General features: G+C 43.6%; 1 long non-coding RNA gene across 3 annotated transcripts in view; it reads left to right on the plus strand.

Annotated features, from left to right (window-relative positions):
* Window positions 1–740: 740 nt before the first annotated feature.
* The window catches only part of LOC144770437 (uncharacterized), a 196977-nt gene continuing 177100 nt past the window's right edge, over window positions 741–20617 (plus strand). Inside the window, exons 1-6 of one of the 3 annotated variants that reach the window (XR_013598898.1) lie at window positions 741–839; window positions 1149–1241; window positions 1359–1478; window positions 1564–1678; window positions 1770–1867; window positions 2601–2812. This is a non-coding gene — a long non-coding RNA (uncharacterized LOC144770437). Of the gene's footprint in view, window positions 840–1148; window positions 1242–1358; window positions 1479–1563; window positions 1679–1769; window positions 2555–2600; window positions 2813–20617 lie in introns of those variants that run through there. The other 2 variants (XR_013598897.1, XR_013598896.1) reach the window with 2 other exon arrangements.

Consider the following 20617-nt stretch of genomic DNA (forward strand, 5'->3'; position numbering starts at 1 on the left):
TACAGAAAAATGCGTGAAATATATTGGATTTTTATTTTGGAAACAGCAATTAAAGGCCTGAATATTGAGATCCCATGAGAGCAAGCAATAAAATAGTATGCTGGCAAACCTTTAAGAGCTCTGTCAATATTGGACAATTTCCCATAAGGAGCTTGACTGTCCCCTACAGATAGACAGTGACTGTTGCACATATGGTGATTAATATATAACACTTTAAATATTATGACACATGTAACTGATAGATTAGAATTTCTGGATACAGTAATGGCTAACCGGACTTTGGATGTATAATCTTCAAGTAGCCCGAATATCTCAATCCATCATGGCGGCTTAATCCACAAGTAGTCACATGACCATTATTCGTATACATAGCAACAGCATGGATAGTACACACAATTAGGCCCTTTAGGACACATTTTATTCACCACGGCTTTGTCCCGCATGCGCTCAGCTGCACAGTAATCATATATTAGTGAAAACATGGTCACAAACTCACGTATTAATTCAGTAGTAGGAATCCTGCATGTATTCTACATATTTGGTAAAATACAGTATTTGAATAAAATAAGACGATAAACATAAACTCTCTTTACTACATTTAGTTTTTCCATATACAACATAGTTCTAATAGATCAGCCAATCATGGCGCCTAACTTGCAGATTTGCATTACGGGCGAGAATGAGGTTATCTTAGAACGTCCCCATTTCGTAACGTTCTCGCGATATCTTTTAAACTAAATCGTTAGGATAGTGGCTTTAAATGGCGCCGCTAAACTGGAATTCGAGTTCCTTTGTGCGCGATGAATTGACGGGACGCATATCATTCACCAGTAATCCAAGTAAGTAGTTGGGCGCAATGTGACTTTACCCGGTAACTGACATTAGTTCATTTATCCTAACCACGACCAGAGAGGGAGGCGGCAGTAAACGCGAACAACAAGCCTAACTGTATTTAATATGTGTAACGGTTATGGCAGTGTAACATAATCATCTGTGGGAAAGCGGTGAAGTAATTTTAATGTGTTCATCTTCTCCCATACATGTAACGGGACGAAGGAGGCTTAGAACTAATCCCACTAGGTGATATAGATGTCATACATGCCTTAATATATATAAAGACATTAGATCAATGATTTTATTTTTTCTAGTTAAATTCGATCCCCATGAAGAGCGCAACTGTAGTGAAAATGGATCATCAGTCCCAAATTACCGCGTGAATTTTGATTGTGTTATCAATCCAGGTACCTATTGAAAATTATTATCCTAACCTGCAATTTGTTAGCAGATTAACATTAACTATTTGTTAGATTAGAGAAGACTCTTCCCTGGTTCATTTTTTACTTTTCCGCTACTTTTAGAATATTTTACAAACCATACTACACGGCTTATACTTTCAAACCCCGGAGGAGAAACTGAACTTAACACTTGCCACCTATATATGTGCGACACGCTAAGGCATTAAACCAAGTTTTTTTTAGGTATGTATAATTTATTCACTCCATTCCGATTATGTTAGTTAGTGAGTTAGCATACTAAATAATGGGCGGTTATCTTTTATTCTAGCTCTGCAGGATACCCTCCTATCACCTGTGCTCTAAACCAGTGAGAGAGTGTTTCATCCATATCAGAACGATTAACATAGGAATCCATGCCTTATTAATGAAAAAAAGTTTTTTAGGTATGTATAAACCTATGATTTATTTCAGTGTGAGCTTAATAGATCACTGGTCACCATAATAAATAATGGATTGTCTCCCTTCTCTTCCCAGCACTGCAAGACACCCCTATATTACCTGTTCCCTAGATCAGAGAGAGAATATATCATCTGCAGTAGGACCCTAAATATAGGAATTCATGCCCCATTAATGTAAGTAGGAAACAAACCTTATATCCATGCTTCTGGAGCAGGGTTAAATGCGAGTAGGGATGCATAGGCAATGGTCTACCTAATAGTTATAATATTCTGGCACCGTTGAAGATATGTAATATGTCTGTTCAGTTTAACTTGACGAAGTATCAAAAAAGTTTAAGTATCACAGGAAATAACCACTAGCTTTATGGATTATCTACTGTTAATCCCTAATCTCAGGTGGTTATACCATCAATAAATCTTCCATATCATGTGAACATCCTTTTTGCTCCATTTAAATTTATTCTTAAGGGAGCATACACATCTTTTGATAAACCTGTTAGGCCTGTAGTACCTGGAAACAGAGGATAGAGAACCATCAGCACAGTTCAATTGACCGATGTTGTAACTCTTAGACAAATGGATACAGTTAGGGGACCAATTATCCAAATGACGGATAATACTAATATGGCTACTCATATAAATGAATAGATTGTATACAAATTGTATAGCATTGAATGTTGTTAGTCATGTACACAAAATTTGTATAGCACTGTATATATATAGATATGTAATTATAAGATTGATTTGTATAGCACCGTATGTTATTAGGTTTATTATATATATTCATTATAACACCGAGCCACCTGCACTTTTATTTATGTCCTGAATGCATCTATAGCTTGTATATAAAACATGCTTTACATACACGTTGTCACTTTAGAAAATTAATATATATCTTGTCTCATAGTTTTCTCTGGGTATACAGAATTCCGGAAGAAGGCATTGGCCGAAACGCGTTGATTGGTTCTGTATATTAATATCAGTGAGCATCTTGACTGTAATCATCTTCATGAAATATTGTCATCAATTTGTGAGATAAATTGACATATGTACAATCATGACCAATTACCCCATGCTGTAATAAGATATTAGGAGACTGGTTATTAAATGACGGAGAGTGTTTAATATGATCCATATGTATCAAGTTCAACAGTAAAATTATATATTTTGATAATAGAAATAATTGTATATATGAAAACAATTATATATTTTTCAACTTTAAAAAAAAAAGAGAATTTACTAAATAAAAAGAATATTTTTCTAGACCTTGTTCTATCGGTTTTGTATTCAGAAGTGCTCAACTGATGCATTGTTTTATATACTTATGCACGTAATCCGGTGCCGTCTGCTCAATATTCTAAAACAAAGCGTTCTCCCCCTCCACACAGCATCGCCTGTGTGTCCCTGCCCCAGCTGCCGCTGCTGAGGAAGCGTGAGGCCCTCCACCACCCACAGGCTACCACCTGCGCCTCATCCCTGGTGGCCAGTGGTAGGCCGTAGGTTTGTTCATCTTCCGCTTTATTGTTTTATTGTATTGCCTGTATTTTATTGTTGTGTCTGTGACTGCTGTTGTTCTGTCTTCCCCTGCTGCCTGCTCATGGTTCGTGCCCGTTTTCCTCTCTGTTCCCTTTGCTGCCCCCGTGTCTCTGCCCGGGTTTTCCTTCTGTACCCCTCACTGCCCGGTTTTTCTTTCTGTACCCCTCGCTGCCCCAGTTTCACTGCCCTGTTTTTACTTCTGTGCCCTTCGCTGCCCCCGTGTCTCTGCCCAGTTTTTTCTTCTGTACCCCTCGCTGTCCCCGTGTCTCTCAGCCTGGTTTTGCCTTCTGTTCCTCTCGCTGCCTCCGTGCCTCTCTGCCCGTTTTTGCCACTGTTTCTCAAGCTGACCCTGTATTCTTGTGCACTTTTTGCCTTGTATGCCACTAGCTTTTTCCTGGACTTCTGTGCCCTCTTGCCTTCTGTGACACTCATTTTTCCTGTATTTCTGTGCCCTTTTTGCCTTCTGTGCCACTCATTTTTTCCCCCTGTATTTATGTGCCCTCTTGCCTTCTGTGCTTCTCGTTTTTCCTGTATTTCTGAGCCCTTTTTGCCTTCTGTGCCCAATCATTTTTCTATGTATTTCTGTGCCCTCTGCCTTCTGTGACACTACTTTTTCATATATTTCAGTGCCCTTTTGCCTTCTGTGCCACTCGTTTTTCCTTGTATTTCTGTGCCCTCGTGCCTTCTGTGCCACTCGTTTTTCCTGTATTTCTTTGCACTTTTTTCCTTCTGTGCCACTCCTTTTTTCCCTGTATTTCTGTGCCCTCTTGCATTCTGTACTACTTGTTTTTTCCTGGGTTTTTTGTGCCCTCTTACCTCTGTGACAATCGTTTTTGCTGTATTTCTGTGCCCTTTTTTCCTTCTGTGCCACTCCTTTTTTCCCTGTATTTTTGTCCCCTCTTGCCTTCTGTGCCACTCGCGTTTTTTCCTATATTTCTGTGCCCTCTTGCCTCTGTGACAATCGTTTTTCCTGTATTTCTGTGCCCTTTTTGCCCTCTGTGCTACTCGTTTTTTTCCCTGTATTTCTGTACCCTTTTGCCCTCCATGCCACTCGTTTTTTCCCTGTATTTCTGTGCCCTCTTGCCTTTGTGACAATCGTTTTTCCTGTATTTCTGTGCCCTTTTTACCTTCTGTGACACTCGTTGCTTTCCCTGTATTTCTGTGCCCTCTTGCCTTCTGTGACACTCGTTTTTTCCTGTATTTCTGTGCCCTCTTTCCTCTGTGACAATAGTTTTTCCTGTATCTCGGCCCTTTTTGCCTTCTGTGCCACTCGCTTTTTTCCCTGTATTTCTGTGCCCTCTTGCCTTCTGTGCCACTCGTTTTTTCCTGTATTTCTGTGCCCTCTTGCCTCTGTAACAATTGTTTTTGCGGTATTTCTGTGCCCTTTTTGCCTTCTGTGCCACTCGTTTTTTTCTCTTTTTCTGTGCTTTCTTGCCTCTGTGACAATCGTTTTTGCTGTATTTCTGTGCCCTTTTGCCTTCTGTGCCACTCATTTTTTCCCTGTATTTCTGTGCCCTTGTGCCTTCTCTGACACTCGTTTTCCCTCGATCTTGTGCCCTTTTGCCTACTGTTTTCTTCATCATCCCTCACCGCCCCCGCCACTGTGTCCCCTGTGGCCCCCCCCCTGACTGCCCACTGCCAATTCGCTGCCCCCGACCCCCACCTCCCAGCTGCTCCTCCCTCCCACCTCCCCATATAGGCTGGCCGCTGCGCTGTGAGGATAGCGACCCTTGACCCCACCAGGTTGGTCACTCCCCCTCTGCACAGCACCGCCCGTGTGTCCCTGCCCCAGCTGCCGCTGCTGAGGAAGCTCAAGACCCTCCACCACCCACAGGCTACCACCTGTGCCTCATCCCTGGTGGCCAGTGGTAGGCCACAGATTTGTTCATCCTCCGCTTTATTGTTTTGCCTGTATTTCATTGTTGTGTCTGTGACTGCTGTTGTTCTGTCTTCCCCCGCTGCCTGTTCGTGGTCCATGCTATTTTTCTCCCTCGTTTTCCCTCGCTGCCCCCATGTCTCTCAGCCCGGTTTTTCCTTCAGTACGCCTTGCTGCCCCAGTGCCTCTCTGTCTGTTTTTGCCTTCTGTTTCTCAGCTGTCCCTGTATTCTTGTGCCCTTTTTGCCTTCTGTGCCACTCGTTTTTTCCCTGTATTTCTGTGCACTTTTTGCCTTCTGTGCCACTCATTTTTTTCCTGTATTTTTCTGCCCTCATGCCTTCTGTGACATTTGTTTTCCCTTGTTTTTTGTGCCCTTTTGCCTTCTGTTCCCTTCATCGTCCCTCACCACCCCCGCCACTGCATCCCCTGTGGCCCCACCCCCCTGACTGCCCACTTGCTTCCCCCCGCATCCCAGCTGTTCCTCACTCCTACCTCCCCATATATACCAGCGTGCGCGGCGCGCGCCCGTCTGCGCCCCTCTGAGCCTGGACCGTGCCCAGCGCTAGAACCCCTGGCCCCCGCACCCGCCCCAATGACCGCTGCCACTAGGACGCCAGCACTCTGCACGCTCTCAACTCCGGACGGACCCACTCCTCCTTCAAGGCCGCCCCAAAATGCACACACGGTCCCTTCACCTGCCGGAACTGCAGCTACACCAGCCTCAGAGCTGACGAACCACCCGCCAAGAAAGACCCAAACCACCTCAGATGCATACTGCTAAACACCCACTCCGCACGCAAACACGACGTCGAGCTCTGGGACCTGCTCAAGACAACATCCCCGGACGTCGCCTTCCTGACAGAGACCTGGTTGAATGACTCCTCCGCACCAGACATCACCATAGCCATCCCAGACGGCTACAAGATCATCCACAGAGACCGCACCACTGGAGTTGGAGTAGGAATAGCCATCGTCCACAAGAACAGCATCAGGGTCTCGACTAGCACCGACAACGCGCTCAGCACCGCCGAACACATGCACTTCCAGATCCACACAGACCTTAGCTTCACCCTCAGAGGCACCCCCGTCTACCGACCCCCCGGACCCCGTGTCCAGTTCAGCGACTGCATCGCCAACTTCATCAGCACGCACGCCCTGACCTCCACCGACTACATCCTCCTCGGAGACGACCTGAATTTTCACCTTGAGAACAACAACTCCAACAACTCCACAACCCTGATCGATAATCTCGTCAAACTCGGACTGAAGCAACTCATCACAACGCCCACCCACTCCGCCTGCCACACGCACAACCCCTTCTTCTCCTCAAACCCGCATGTCTGTCAGCCACAGCACCGATCGCCTCTGCACCAACCACAGCTGCATCCACTTCACCTTCCAGAAACCCAACACACACCACTGCACCCAACAGATCCCCCACCGCTGCTGGTGCAAAATCACCGAAAACCAACTACATGCATACCTCGCTCTCAGCCCACCCACCGAACCCTCCATCACCGACGATGCTGCCCACAGCCTCAGACGCTGGATCGAGGACTGCGCCAACACCCTTGCCCGCTGAAGAAACTCCCCCACAGAGCCAGCTAGTTTACCTCAGAGCTCCTTGCTTCCAAGCAAGCCTGCCGGAAACTAGAGAAGGAATGGCACAGTGAACAAACTCCGGACAGCCACGCAGCACACAAGGATGCCATCCGCAACCACCACCACCTCATCAGGGCAGCCAAGAGGACCTCCTTCAAAGACCTCCTCGACAACAACGCACACAATAGCAAGGAGCTGTTCAACATCGTAAAGGAACTCTCCAACCCCAGCTCCAATACCAACGACATCTCGCCGTCGCAAGCCCTGTGCGACTCCCTCGCCACCTTCTTCCACCGCAAGATAGCAGACATCCACAACAGCTTCAACACCCAGACAGCCCCAACAATCAAGTACACAACAGACCTTCCGCACACCATCGGCCACGACCCCCTGCTAGCCTGTGCCAGCGTGAGCGTCAATGACACCATCAAGACCATGAGCACAATCCTCTCCGGCATTCCCGCACAACATCTTCAACAAAGCAAGCAGCTCCATCGCACCCCACCTGCATAACGTCATCAATCTCTCCCTCGAGACCGCAACCGTCCCAGAGAGCTGGAAATACGTCAAGATCAACGCCCTACTCAAAAACCCTAAGGAAGACCCAAGAGAACTCAAGAACTTCCGGCCCATCTCTCTGCTCCTCTTCCTGGCCAAGGTCATCAAGAAAATGGTCAACAGACAGCTAATCTGATACCTTGAAGAAAACCGAATCCTGGACCCTTCCCAGTCAGAGTTCCGCAGCAACCACAGCACCGAGACTGCCCTCATGGCCACCACCGATGACATCAGGACCCTGCTGGACAACAGTGAGGACGCAGCACTCATCCTACAGACCTCTCATCCGTCTTCGACACCGTCTGCCACCGCACTCTACGCGCACACCTTCATGCCGCAGGAATCCGAGACAAGGCTCCAGAATGGACCATCTCCTTCCTCTCCGGCATAACCCAGAGCGTCTGCCTTCCCCATTCTGTTCCAAAACCTCTGAGATGATCTGCGGCATACCCCAGGGATCCTCCCTCAGCCCAACATTGTTCAACATTTAGATGGCCCAGCTCGCACACGTCGCCTGACAGCACGACCTCAACATAATCTCATATGCCGACGACACTCAACTGATCTTCTCCCTCACCAAGGACCCCATCACCGCCAAAGCCACCCTCCACAAATGAATGAAGGCCGTTGCCGACTGGATGATGAGCAGCCGCCTGAAGCTGAACTCGGACAAGACGGAGGTCCTCATCCTCAGCTCCGACCCTTCAGCGTGGGATGAATCCTGGTGGCCGACGGCACTGGGGGCAGCCCCGACCCCTACCGACCATGCACACAACCTGGGACTCATCCTTGACTCAACGCTCTCAATGACCAGGCAAGTCAACGTCGTCTCCTCCTCCTGCATCAACACCCTCTGCATGCTCCGCAAGATCTATAGATGGATCTCGACAGATACAACAAAGACAGTCACCCAGGCCCTTGTCAGCAGCAGACTCGACTACGGAAACGCCCTCTATGTGGGAGCCCCGACCAAGCTCATCAAACGACTACAACGCATCCAAAATGCCTCAGCACGACTGATCCTCAAAGTACCACGACACGGCCACATCACCCCCCACTTGAGAAACCTGCGCTGGCTCCCCGTCAACAAGAGGATATCCTTCAAGCTCATCATCCACGCACACAAAGCACTCCACAAGACCGGACCAACCTACCTTAACAGACGGCTCTCCTTCTATATCCCCAACTGCCAGCTACGCTACGCTGACCTCTCACTCACCACCGTCCCGCGCATCTGAAGAACAATCACCGGCAGGAGATTCTTCTCCCACCTCGACGCCAAGACATGGAACACCCTCCCACAGAGCCTATGACAGACCCAAGACCTGCTGATCTTCAGGACTATACTCAAGACCTGGCTGTTCGATCAGTAGCGGCCCCCTCTCCCCAGCGCCTTGAGAACCTTGTGGGTATGTAGTGCGCTTTACAAATGATTGGTTAGAACACCCATTACCCTCAATGTCGACACCACATGTGGTGTGTAAGTGGCCCAAGATTTCAGGGCTGTGTATTCAGAAATACTCATTTCTGCTGCTCAGGCACTGTCAGCCTGCCGCCACATCACATCAATATGCAATTGGCAGGGTGATGTGTGTTTGTGAATATTGCACACAGATGTTGACATGCATGATACATGCTGCACTATTTTGGTCATTTTGCTGCCAGTGTTTGCGTGCGTACGATGACATTCCTGATGGTATATTTGTTCACTGACACTGATAACTTTCCCAAAATACTTAGATGCACATCAATGTGTGATGGGCAAGTTACACCAGGACTAATGTATGGTAGAGTTTTAGGTAATGCACCAGTATGCACTTGTGAGTATAGGAGTACTTTTTGAGCTAAGGGGTGACGGTGCCATTTATCTATTAGAGATTTTTGGTTGCTAAATTGCTATTTTTGCTTGATGTCATACTTGACCTATCATACTTCTTTACAGGTACTCTTTTACAAGTCACGTGGTAAAACATTATGGTGACACATTCTTGATATGCATGCACTGTACTGTTGGAGGCATGTGTACTGACATCGGTGGGGGCATGCTCACTTGTGCACATCATCTGTCGCATACACAGTGCATCTTCATTTAGTTGTCAAAGAGATGCATCCCTGTGCAGACACCTGTTCCTCCAAAGCATCCAGCTTTTCCTGTGGCACTGGACTCCCACCTCCAGTCTGTAGTGCTGCATTGCGATTGGCCGCAAGTTTCTCCTTGGTCTTCGCTTGGCATCATGCCAGCGCTTCTTGCAGTCATTCACTGTCCTCCTCACCTCTCCGACAGTCTTCAACTTGGCTGCGATGGACTGCCATATTACATTTGTTGTCCCAAATGACACGGTGGAGCTGATGAACAGCTGCCTTTGTTTATCGGTCACCTCTGCAATCAGGAACTGGTTTTCCTGCTGGCTGACCCTGGTTTTCCTCTTCCTCTTCTCCTTGCCCTTCTCCTGGTTCTCTGGCTGGTCGTCCTGGCTGTTTGGGGGGTTGTTTTCTCTTGCATTACTGGCTCTAGATTTATCCATGTTTTTTTTTCAGTTTGTGATACTTTGCGGGAGTTTTTGTAGTCTCTTTTCAGGCCTAACGTGAAAAAAAAGTTGCGTTGCCCTAATTTGCTTGCAGTTTCTGGCTGCTGCCACATTTTTTCACATTAGCTGAAAGATATTTTTCGGCGTGATGCTTTTTTTTGAATTGCCATTTCCCCCTTAGATCTGAAACTATCGCCACGTAGTGCGACTTGTACATACACCGCTAACGTGACGATAGTTTGGGGCAGTGCGCGGCGATAGAAATTATGGCGCTAACTAACGTTAGCGATATTTACGCCAGTTCCTGTACATATGCCCCATAGTTTTTTGCTAGTTGTTAAATATTTTGCAACATTTTTGTGTGGCTCACACACACATACACATATGTTTTAAAAATCTCAAACTCATATGTGTTCCACATGAAGGGATTGTTAGATGTGACAATAGCTTGACAAGTGAAACAAAATAATTCCATTCTTGCTCCATTCTAAAGTTCAATCATATGAATTTTAATTGTGATTAAATCACCTCTAAATATTGCTCAATGTGGCACAGAATGTGTGGCATTAATTTGGTTCCCGCCGGGAAACAGAACAGCTTATCCTCAAAATTAATTAGGTATATGCATTATACCACAATACACCACAGCGGGCTCACAGAGTTAAAATGCATTTTTGGTCTTCCTCTATTTTTACAGCATGGACCTAATTTTGGAAATTAGGCTGGCTTGACGTTTTTACAATTTTTCACTTGAAAAAATGCTTATAACAAATCTTTCTAATTTACAGTTGAAGAAGTGATAATTTGAATCCACTGGTGTTATGCAGGTCTTTAAACCTTATTTGTTTTATTATTTTACAGTAAATGAAGAAGCAGGTTATTGGGCTCTTGTGAGATTCTACTTTAGGCCTATAAATCTACCCATAAAAGAGCAATTTAATGAAAAAGCAACTACGGGCATGAATAGATCTTCTCCCATGGAGCTCTACTTCTACTGCTAGATGTACGTTTCCAGGGTTTTTCTATTCACCATTCCTAAGTGGAGATCTACAACTGGATGTAGGCTTAAGAGTCTCCATCCCATCAAATGAGGAAGGGAAACATCTGACAATCCATGTTAGCACTCTAGAGCTAACATTGTTAACTTTCCTGCAGTTTGTGAAGATGTTGACCGCCAGGACTGAACACATATGGGAAAACATTTATTGTGGAAACACAACTAAAATATTTCAAATATAAATTAATTTCAGACAATTAGTATTAACTAAAAACTAATAAAATAATAATGGTACAAAGGATTGCCTTTAATATTTTAAGTATATTAATGTAAGGTTAATTCACATGAACTCATATATATATATATACCTCAAATTTGGTATACACTTTAATGAACATTATATTTTAAATAAACAATTTTTCTAAATATAAGTTAAAATGTGTGTTACAGTTCTTAAATGTTGTGTTTTATATTTATAAAACTAACATTTTCATTACTAGATTCTATCTCTACGTATATTGCGGAAAAAGTCGACTTTTGCATGATCATTCCCATTTGATTTGGACTAATGCCACTGTTGTTTTGACCCTGTGCTAGGACAGTACTAACCATGGCTCAGCACAGGTGCACTCACCCCTAAGGCATCAAAATAGACTATACATCTAATTTGTATATTTAACATACCTGTAAGTCCTTAGTGTATGGTACAAAGGTTACCCAGGGCCTGTAAGTTAAATTTCACTGGTGCACTGCAGCACACATTGTGCCAACACAGGAGTGACAGTGCAAAACACACCTGCAAGCCTACTACTGTAGCCTGAATCTGCAGTTTGTAAACTTCAAGTACAATTTGACAACCTCTTTTGACAGCCCTAAACCTTCCTTTTAATTATAAATATAGCATCCTACATAGGCATTAATGTCCAATAAGGTGGAGTACATGGTAGTTAATGGGACATGTAAAGGTTTAATGTAACACACATGTCCTTACAGTAACAAGCCGCAAATGCTATGTTCACTGTAGCAGGGCTAGCTGTTCCATATCAAAGCATTACACACCCATACATCACTGACACACCCACTCACTCACTCACTCACCTACACAGCCACACACAGTCAGTCACTCACATATACAGCCACTAACGCTACCACTCACTCACTCATACAACCACTCGCACATACATAGTCACTCAGACACCTACTCACATATGAATGCACACATTCACGCAACCACTCACATAATATGTGATACAAATAGTATTAGATTTAATATAACAACAACTATAAACACAAACTCCCTTTTGACCTCTCTATTTCTTTAAGGGTTTTAGCCTCTTAAATTCTAACATGGGCATAACAAAGGCCAAATTTACATGTTTCTTATTTCCATTCTCTTTTTTTATTTGTTATTTAAATAATTTTTTTCTTTATTATATCTTTTGAACATTGTTATTAAAAAAAGTACAAAAAAGTCATTCCTTATATACACGATTAAGCGGCATGAAAAAGAATTCACAAATAGTATTAGTACACAGACTATACTTATTAAGTTTTGTAGTATCTTAGTATATATCTTTAACACTCAGAATCCTTTAGAAAGCACTAATGTAATTTGAGTTATTATCGGTAATGTCACTGACCATGAGTGATGATATATGTGAGGTCATAAGCAGTGCATTGCAGGGGCATAATTTATAGTTAGATCAGGTAACTATAACTGCTGTTTACACTGGTTTTGTACGAATGAAATGTGAGCTAAATATAATGTGCCTGTATCCTTTGGATTTCTTTCAGTGAATTTCAAAGTTTTGTAAAATTCTATTTCCTACCTGAAACCTTTGGAAATGGGATTGTGAGTGATAGAGTGCCTCAGTGGTAGTGTGACTGAGTGCATCAGTGTCTCAATGGGTGTGTGACTGGGTGTCTGTGTGTGTCTGAGTGGGTCTGGTACTACCCTCATAAGTATCTCTTGGGTGTGTGAGTGTGTTCATCACTCTTTGAGTGAGTCTTTGACTTTTTGAGTAGATGTCTAAGTGGTTGCATGAGCGCCTGAGTGGGTCAGTGATTGAGTTTCTGAGTGGATTTAAAACTTGAGAAATACCTATGGCATGCCAAGTGACGCTTGAAGTGAGAGATCAAAGACATGGTCTGCACTTTTAGCCATCACCCATGTTGAAAGGACTACTTTTGTACAAGGTTGAGAAGGTTCATTCCAAAAATTGCGGGTTTGCCCTATGACCTGCACATCCATTCACAATGAATTTTTTTTTCTTTAGGGTGCTCCCGTGGTGTCACAATACCCACCCACCCATCTTGCCATTAGGATCGGGCAACTATCTCCCCCCGCCCCCCACGTATTTGCTAATCCAGTGACATGCTTTAGACTTAAGTTGGTCAGTAGATTATTTTTGAGTGCCTTAGAGTATGGGGACATTTGCCACAATTATCATGTAGGGACAGGCTGCAGGAGGAAGGGACACTCTTGTCTGGCAGTCTATTTTTCCTCCTCCTTTCGTTGCATACTCTCCATCAGGTCTCGTTGGTGGTAATAATAGTCCCTTAGATGTCCCCTGGGGCTGGGTGGCATTATGTCTGACAGAAGCAGATTGAAGGGGCAAGTGATTGAAACGCTGCGTTATAGGTTGAACGGGGGTCATGGAGGCCCTTCTTGTCTTACCTCCTAAGTGAGAGCATTTAGACCCTCCACTGTTGAACGCTCTCATTTAGCCCTGATTAACCATGCAATTTGTGGGGGGGGACATAGATGTAGCAGTGGGATCATTAAGGAGAGTTGACTCTGCTGCCAGGGCCATCCTATTGGAGTGTGTTGGACTTTCCCCTTTTGAACAAAGAGTCGCTATATTAGCCTCAATTCTGGTTAGTCTGTTAAAAGTGGTTGTAATAAAGCTGTGAATGACTGTTCGATTTTTAAGATCAAGACATCCAAGATAGGCGGAGAGGTCATAACGAAATCTTGGAGAGCAGCAGAAATTGGCTTAGTTGGTCTCCCCACCTTTTTTTTCTTTGTGGGTCGTTCTGACAGAACTGGGGTGAAGGGTCTATGCAGGGGAGCAGGCGTTTTGAGCTAGTAGTAGCTGGCTTTAGGGTTGTATTTTTAGTGTCAACTACAGGCACCAATAAAGTCTTGCTGGATAAAGGCTCATTTGATTGACCTGGATAACCAAGACTCCCCAAGTCTCCCAGCGAGAGTCTGCGATCAGCACTTTGAATCTCCTTATCCAGTGCATTGGAAGCCCTTCATAAAAAGAAGTCTAATGTATTAATGAGCTCTCCTCTGCACGTAGCTGTGGTAGACTTTAGTTTCCCCATCTTGCAAGACAGAAGGCAGGCCGCCTAAGCAACTAGAATTGTACGTGTTAGAGGGGGGCCGAGCCCAACCTCCTCTGGGCTTTGGCGCACGGCAGGGTCTTATGCGTGCTTAAATGTGCCTTCAGGTGCAGAAAGGATGATACAGCTGGTACGGTGGAGCCTGGTCGCTGTAGTCCATGTCCTTACTCGTCAGTTTCTCACCCCCTCAGTCATAAAGGCTTCACAACGCAGAACAGGACTTCCCTTCTGCCTATATCCAATGCGCTCTTTTTGGCAGAATTTCTGTTCCAGGTTCTAACAATCTATAACCTCTCTAAAGAATCTTTATCACCTATAGAACTGAAAGTTCTTCAGAAAGGTTTATCCTTTGTCCCAGTAGTTGTTCAAGACCCCGTTGATACAAAGACTGAAGTATTACAGTTCTTAAGAAAGATCAGATTGAAAGTATTTTTTTCAGAACAAGAGGAGAATGTGGAGTACAATGTAAGTGGTTTGAGCGTTAAATCGACCTTCTGCCCAGATAGCGCAAGTATGCCTGACGAAATTGTGTTGTTTGAGAATCAGGTCCTAAAGGAAATAGATAATTTGAATGCCAAGAAAATTTCCTTCAAACCGAATTTCAGCAGAGAAGAACGGTTAGCATTAGACAATCTAGCTAATAATCCCCTCACAGTAATAAAACCAGCTGATAAAGGTGGGGGGATTGTTGTGTGGGACTGTAATAAATATGATAAAGAAGTATTAAGACAACTTGGTAACGGTGCACATTACCGTCAAATAGTAGACAGCCCAGCTGGCAACATAAGGGCTAGGATTTTACATCTCACTACACAAGCTTTAGATGCCGGTTTTCTGAGCAAAATGGAATATGAATACCTGAACACCTCCATGCTGAAAACTCCCAATTTGTATGTATTACCCAAAATACATAAAGATGTTGTCAACCCCCCTGGTAGGCCGATTATTGCGGCATGCGGATCAATGCTTGAGCCCATAGCCAAATACATTGATACGTTTCTTAAACCTTTTGTTTGTAAAACACAGGCCTATATCAGGGACACCATGGATTTCATTCACAAGGTGGAGGGCTCGGTGTTCGATGGAGACCAACAATTGTTGGTCTCCTTCGACATCGAGAGCCTCTACACTAACATCCCTCAGGATGAGGCACTACTTGTGATGGAATTGGTATTGGAGAAAAGGATTAGACCTCATCAGGTGCCAACCAATTTCATCATTGAACTGGCTAAACTCTGTTTAAAAAATAGCTTTTTCTCCTTCAAAGGGGTCCTCTACCTGCAACTAAAAGGAGTAGCAATGGGGTGCTGCTTTGCCCCCGAAATAGCCAACCTTGTGATGGACCAATTTGAGAGCAGATAGGTCCTTGGTGAGGCGAACCCATTTCTGCATTGTTTGTCGAGGTGGGTTCGCTTCATCGACGATATTTTTCTGATATGGAATGGGAATAAAGAAGATCTTGACCGATTCCATGGATGGTTGAACGCTTGCACTCCAGATCTTAAATTTACAATTAACTGCAGTAATCATAAAATCAATTTTCTGGATGTATGGATTTTCAACAATGGTGGTATACTAGAAGTTAGCCTGTTTACTAAGCCCACTGATAGAAATACCTTACTTGACTTCTCCAGTGGACACCCAAGGAGCGTCAAAGAGAATTTACCATACGGGCAATTTTTGCGTATTAGGCGCAATTGCTCCAACAAGAATGACTACTTTCACAATGCGGAAACGCTTGTGAATAAACTATGCTCCAGAGGGTACCCAAGGAAATTAGTAAAAGCCGCCCTTAAAAGGGCATGGTATACCCCTCGGGAGAATTTATTGACTCCTAAAGAAGGAAAAAGTGAGAAAACTGTTATGACCTGTGTCCTAACATTCAATGTTAAGGCTAACAAAATTAAACAAATCATCTCAAGAAACTGGAGAATCATTGACCATCTCAAGATTCCTCCACCATTGTTCTCCTTCCGTAAAGGAAAGAACATTAGACAACATCTGGTCCGAGCCAGTAGAGAACCCATGATTAAAAAAGACACCAGGACCCTGTTAGGCCTGCCGGCCGTAATAGGGCATTTTCGTTGTATGAATTGTGCTGTGTGCCCCAACTCGAAAGATCTAAAAAACATTGAGGTGAATGGCCAGAACCACACCATGCGTTCGTTTTCCAACTGTAACACAAAGAATGTTGTGTATGTGGTATTTTGTCCCTGTAATTTACCTTACATAGGACAGACCACACAAGCCATCAAAATGCGAATAGGCCAACACAAATCGAGATTTAGATGTAAGACTAGTGGGGCTCCACTAGTGCAACATTACATAGATTGTGGACACAACGAAGAGGACCTCACCTGGGCCGTACTCGTAGCAGTGACAGCCAAAAACAGAGGAGAGCTAGAACGGAAGCTAAATTGTACAGAAGCTAGACTAATTGAGAGATACCACACCACAACCAGGGGTCTTAATGACCATGATGAATTATGGGCATTAATTTGAAACCTTTGATTGACTGTGATTGGATCCATAGATGAGTGCCCCTGATGATTCCCTTTTTATCGGGAGTACTCTCTTAGGGTCCAGCCCGTGAGGAGTAGTTGTAGAATGGAGTAGGGTATGCATATGTAATGTAAAATTCTCGTAGGCAATGTAGATATTGCTTCTACCAGGTATATTGTAAATTTAGATTGCGTGCTTTTCTTGTGAGATCACGTTGTCATTTGTACCATGGATGATTTTCTTTTGATGTATCGTGATTTCAGTGCATATGTGGAGATTGTTAACCCGGATGTGTTGATGCAATGCCCCGTGTTTTAATTTATGCACATTCTTCGGTGATGGTTTTTATTCTATTTTCTTTGCTTCTCCTTTGTGGTTTGGCATATCCTTGAGCGGCTGTGTGTGTACCCATGTCGTTTAGAATAGAGACATATAGATATGACGCTTCCCTTCCTTCCTTCGTTTTTTCTATTGTGACGGTTCTCAGTCCTGTCTTTATGTCAGTGACTCCCGCACGCAGACTGGACGTTCATTCACACGCCCTTTTTATGACGCAGCACGTCTTCACCGAGAGATTGTTTTTTGACTCTCGGACGGCGGATCGGCAAATCGAACGCCGAGTGCTTTCCTAACCCGCTGGTGACCCGGGGAGCTGTAGTCTCAGAGGTAGGCACATTTGATCCGCGCCCCGTTTGTGGGATTAGTTTATAGTCCCGAGTGGTTTATGTATGGACATTGGGGAAGTAATACGGACCTCCTCTTGTTTCTTTTTTCTTATCCCTGACTACAGGTATTTCCTGTTGACTTGACTGAGGTCGTGATACACGCCTAGGTGTTTGTTTTAATACACACCTTTGAAATAATCTGCGCTGTAAACCCTGAAATTTAATTTTTTAAGGTAGGCAACACATACGTCTGTGGCGTGATTTCACTAACGAGTGTTTAAGGAGGAGAATTCTAGTAATAGACTAGTATACATACGTGCTGAGTGTTGCAATTTATATGTGTGTTAGATGTCAACTTTGCTCTCTCTACATATATTTTTCAGGAGAGTTTGAACTGTCTGGCCCTTAGGAGGAGGTTGTTTGCATCCCTCTGGGTAGTGTCCCCTCACTTTGGGGGGGGGGGGGCCGCCTGCACTTCATTTTTCAGGTAATCAGACCACGTGGTGGCTGCATTTTTTGAAGAGTGATCGGGTTTATAAACTCCAGATTGCATGCCCCCACAGATACCTGATTGAAGACACAGGGTGGATAGAAGAATGTGTTCTTGGTGATTGGGTCTTTATAATTAGTGTATTCTTCCATCACCGTTTGGATGATTTGGTTCTTTCGTTTTCTCTTTTTTTTTTTTCCCTTTTTTAAGTGATAGAATGACTTTCTGGGAGTTGGATCGACTTCTTTGGCTCCACGTTTCTAAAATTCGGGTGTTCACTGCATCGGCACAAATGGGCGAGATTATTTTTGCGGCATAATTTGTCTTTAAGAATTGTTTTAAATGTATTATATGTATATATTTCCCCAGTACCCTCGTCCTGATGAAGCCACAAGATACCACTGGCGGAAACGCGACCGCGACTGCGTCGACAGATAATTGATTGTATTCGTTCTACCCCTTGTTTTTCTTTTTGTTTAGGGTACATAGTTGTGTATATATTTTGTATATATTGTAATTACTAATTTTGATTACTGTATATAGTCTGGTCACCGCCTTTTCTGTGATTAATCATATTGTCCTTCTCAAAAATCATATCATTTATTGCTGATAAAAATACTGAAGAAAACAGGTTAATAAATTGTTTCCTGTTTTGAAATAGCTTTTGCTTTATTTGTCCCTCAGTACCTTTCTTTCTACTTCCTCATCCTTGTGATGCTCCTTGCCCAGGTATGGGAGGGTAATTTGGGCAGAACCCCTTTTCTTTACGTACCAGGTTCTAACACAGCCGTCAAAAAAGTAGGCTCAGCCTTGGTTGACTGCAGACCGGCGCAGATGGGCCCACTCTTGGCCTGGTCTTTGCCTGGGCAAGCGCCCGGCACGTCCCGCGCTGCAGGAACCCTTGTGCGCTTATGTGCTCACCTCCGGGTGCAAGCAGCACAGGCGGTTTCCTGCAGCTTCCAGGCAGCGGTGTCAGCTGCAGCTTTGAGACCGCCCATCCGTCCAGCAAGTAATGGCATCATGTCACAATTGTGGACATTATTAAAGGCAACACCATTATGCACCTGGTACAAGGAGCCTCAATCGAACTTTATACCACAGCCACCTGTGATTCCAAGATTGGCATTTACATGCTGAAATGTCCCTGGGGACTCGTGTATGTGGACAAACCATGAACGAAAGATCAAAACTCGACTTACTGAACACAAAAGTAACATTTGGAAGCAAAATGAAAACTCACGGGTAGCTGTACACTTTACCAAACATAATCACAATATAAATCAAGTAAGGTTTCTGATATTAGAAACTGCATCCATCCAAGAAGGAAGAGACAACAAGACATTTTTGCCTCTACGAAAAACATTTTGGATAAATAAACTGGACTCATGCAACGCTAAAGGTTTAAATGAACGTTTAGATCTGAGTTGTTAACTTCTATTTGTTTAAATTTGGGGATTTTTGTCTTAATATTTACTTCAACAATGGAACACCATGCTTCACAGCAAAAACTCATCCACCTTAACATTTTTTTCTTGCCATTTTTCATGTTTATGTTTATTACTCAGATTTACTTGTAGGGTGATTTGATGATTCTGACGTTCATGTCCAAAATCGCTACAATTTACGAAATACGCCTGGTTTTACTAGGTTGTTAATTGAGTCCAATATGGTGCTTACAGGCATTGTTTCTTCCACTGTCTTTTGAATCCACTCCTCTTTCCACCTTTTCACTAGTTGGGCCCAAACGCTGTAAACTGAATGATATACAACCGTGCACGCACACGAGTTGGGAAGACTTGCATTATGGGTGAACTCACTTCTGACTATTGGTACGTAATTCAACACAATCCAGTGTTACCAGTTTCCTATTCACTCCTTTCACGCTATTCTATTTGCCGGCAACTCATCATCTTTCCACGCGAGCATTTGTATTCATAATTTACAAACTTGTTACCAGCATACTTGTTCGATATCACCCACATGCACGTGATTTTATCCACCAGCATTTTTTGTTCTTCTTGAGTTGCATCCATTTCATTTAACCACATTTACAACTTTTATATGGACCTTAAGAGAATGTGTTTTTATTCACTATTATTCTACCTTTGCATTTCTATCCGCTGCCACTCGGAATGTATCCACTTGAGTTGCATGCAAGTCTTAGCCTCGGCTCTTCAAACACTCGTTATTTGTATGTTGCGCACACTTTCTCAATAAGTGTTATGACATTCACAAGACTTTTTTCCTTGGGACGTTTGTGTCTAAACTTATTTCACCAACAATAACTCGGCTGCTAACTTTGCTTTTTACTTTGGGTTAAGGTGTTTTTTACACTTCTATATGTAATACATTGTTTATATAATGCTACTTAATCTTATGGTAGGCTATATCTTTCGGATTACTGAATATTTGAATATTGGTTGTTGATTATATTGTAGAATTATTCCCCCTGACGAAGGGCTTGTCCCGAAATGCATTGGGATTTGTAAATAATGCAAAGCTAATTCACTATCAGCATGTGATGGTTCAACATGATGAATATGAATCCTTCAAACTAAATGATGACTGTAGGAATGTGAATTACTTTAAGGAACTACACTACTACGCTAATTAGGAGTGCAAAGTGGGGACATTGCCCTTGGTTAAGACAATGCTATTGGTGTGGCATTGTTTTAGGGATGGCATACTCTATGTAGTACTTTTCGTAGAGACCTGGAAATGCATAAGTAACTTATTCAACTCCCAGGGACATTACTCAATCTAAGCAGAAACCCACCCTTTATTGCATACCTTCAGCATAAGCTAGAAGTGTATCAAGTGCA

Source organism: Lissotriton helveticus, chromosome 1_1 (genome assembly GCF_964261635.1).
Source record: "Lissotriton helveticus chromosome 1_1, aLisHel1.1, whole genome shotgun sequence".
In the NCBI taxonomy this organism is placed as follows: domain Eukaryota; kingdom Metazoa; phylum Chordata; class Amphibia; order Caudata; family Salamandridae; genus Lissotriton; species Lissotriton helveticus.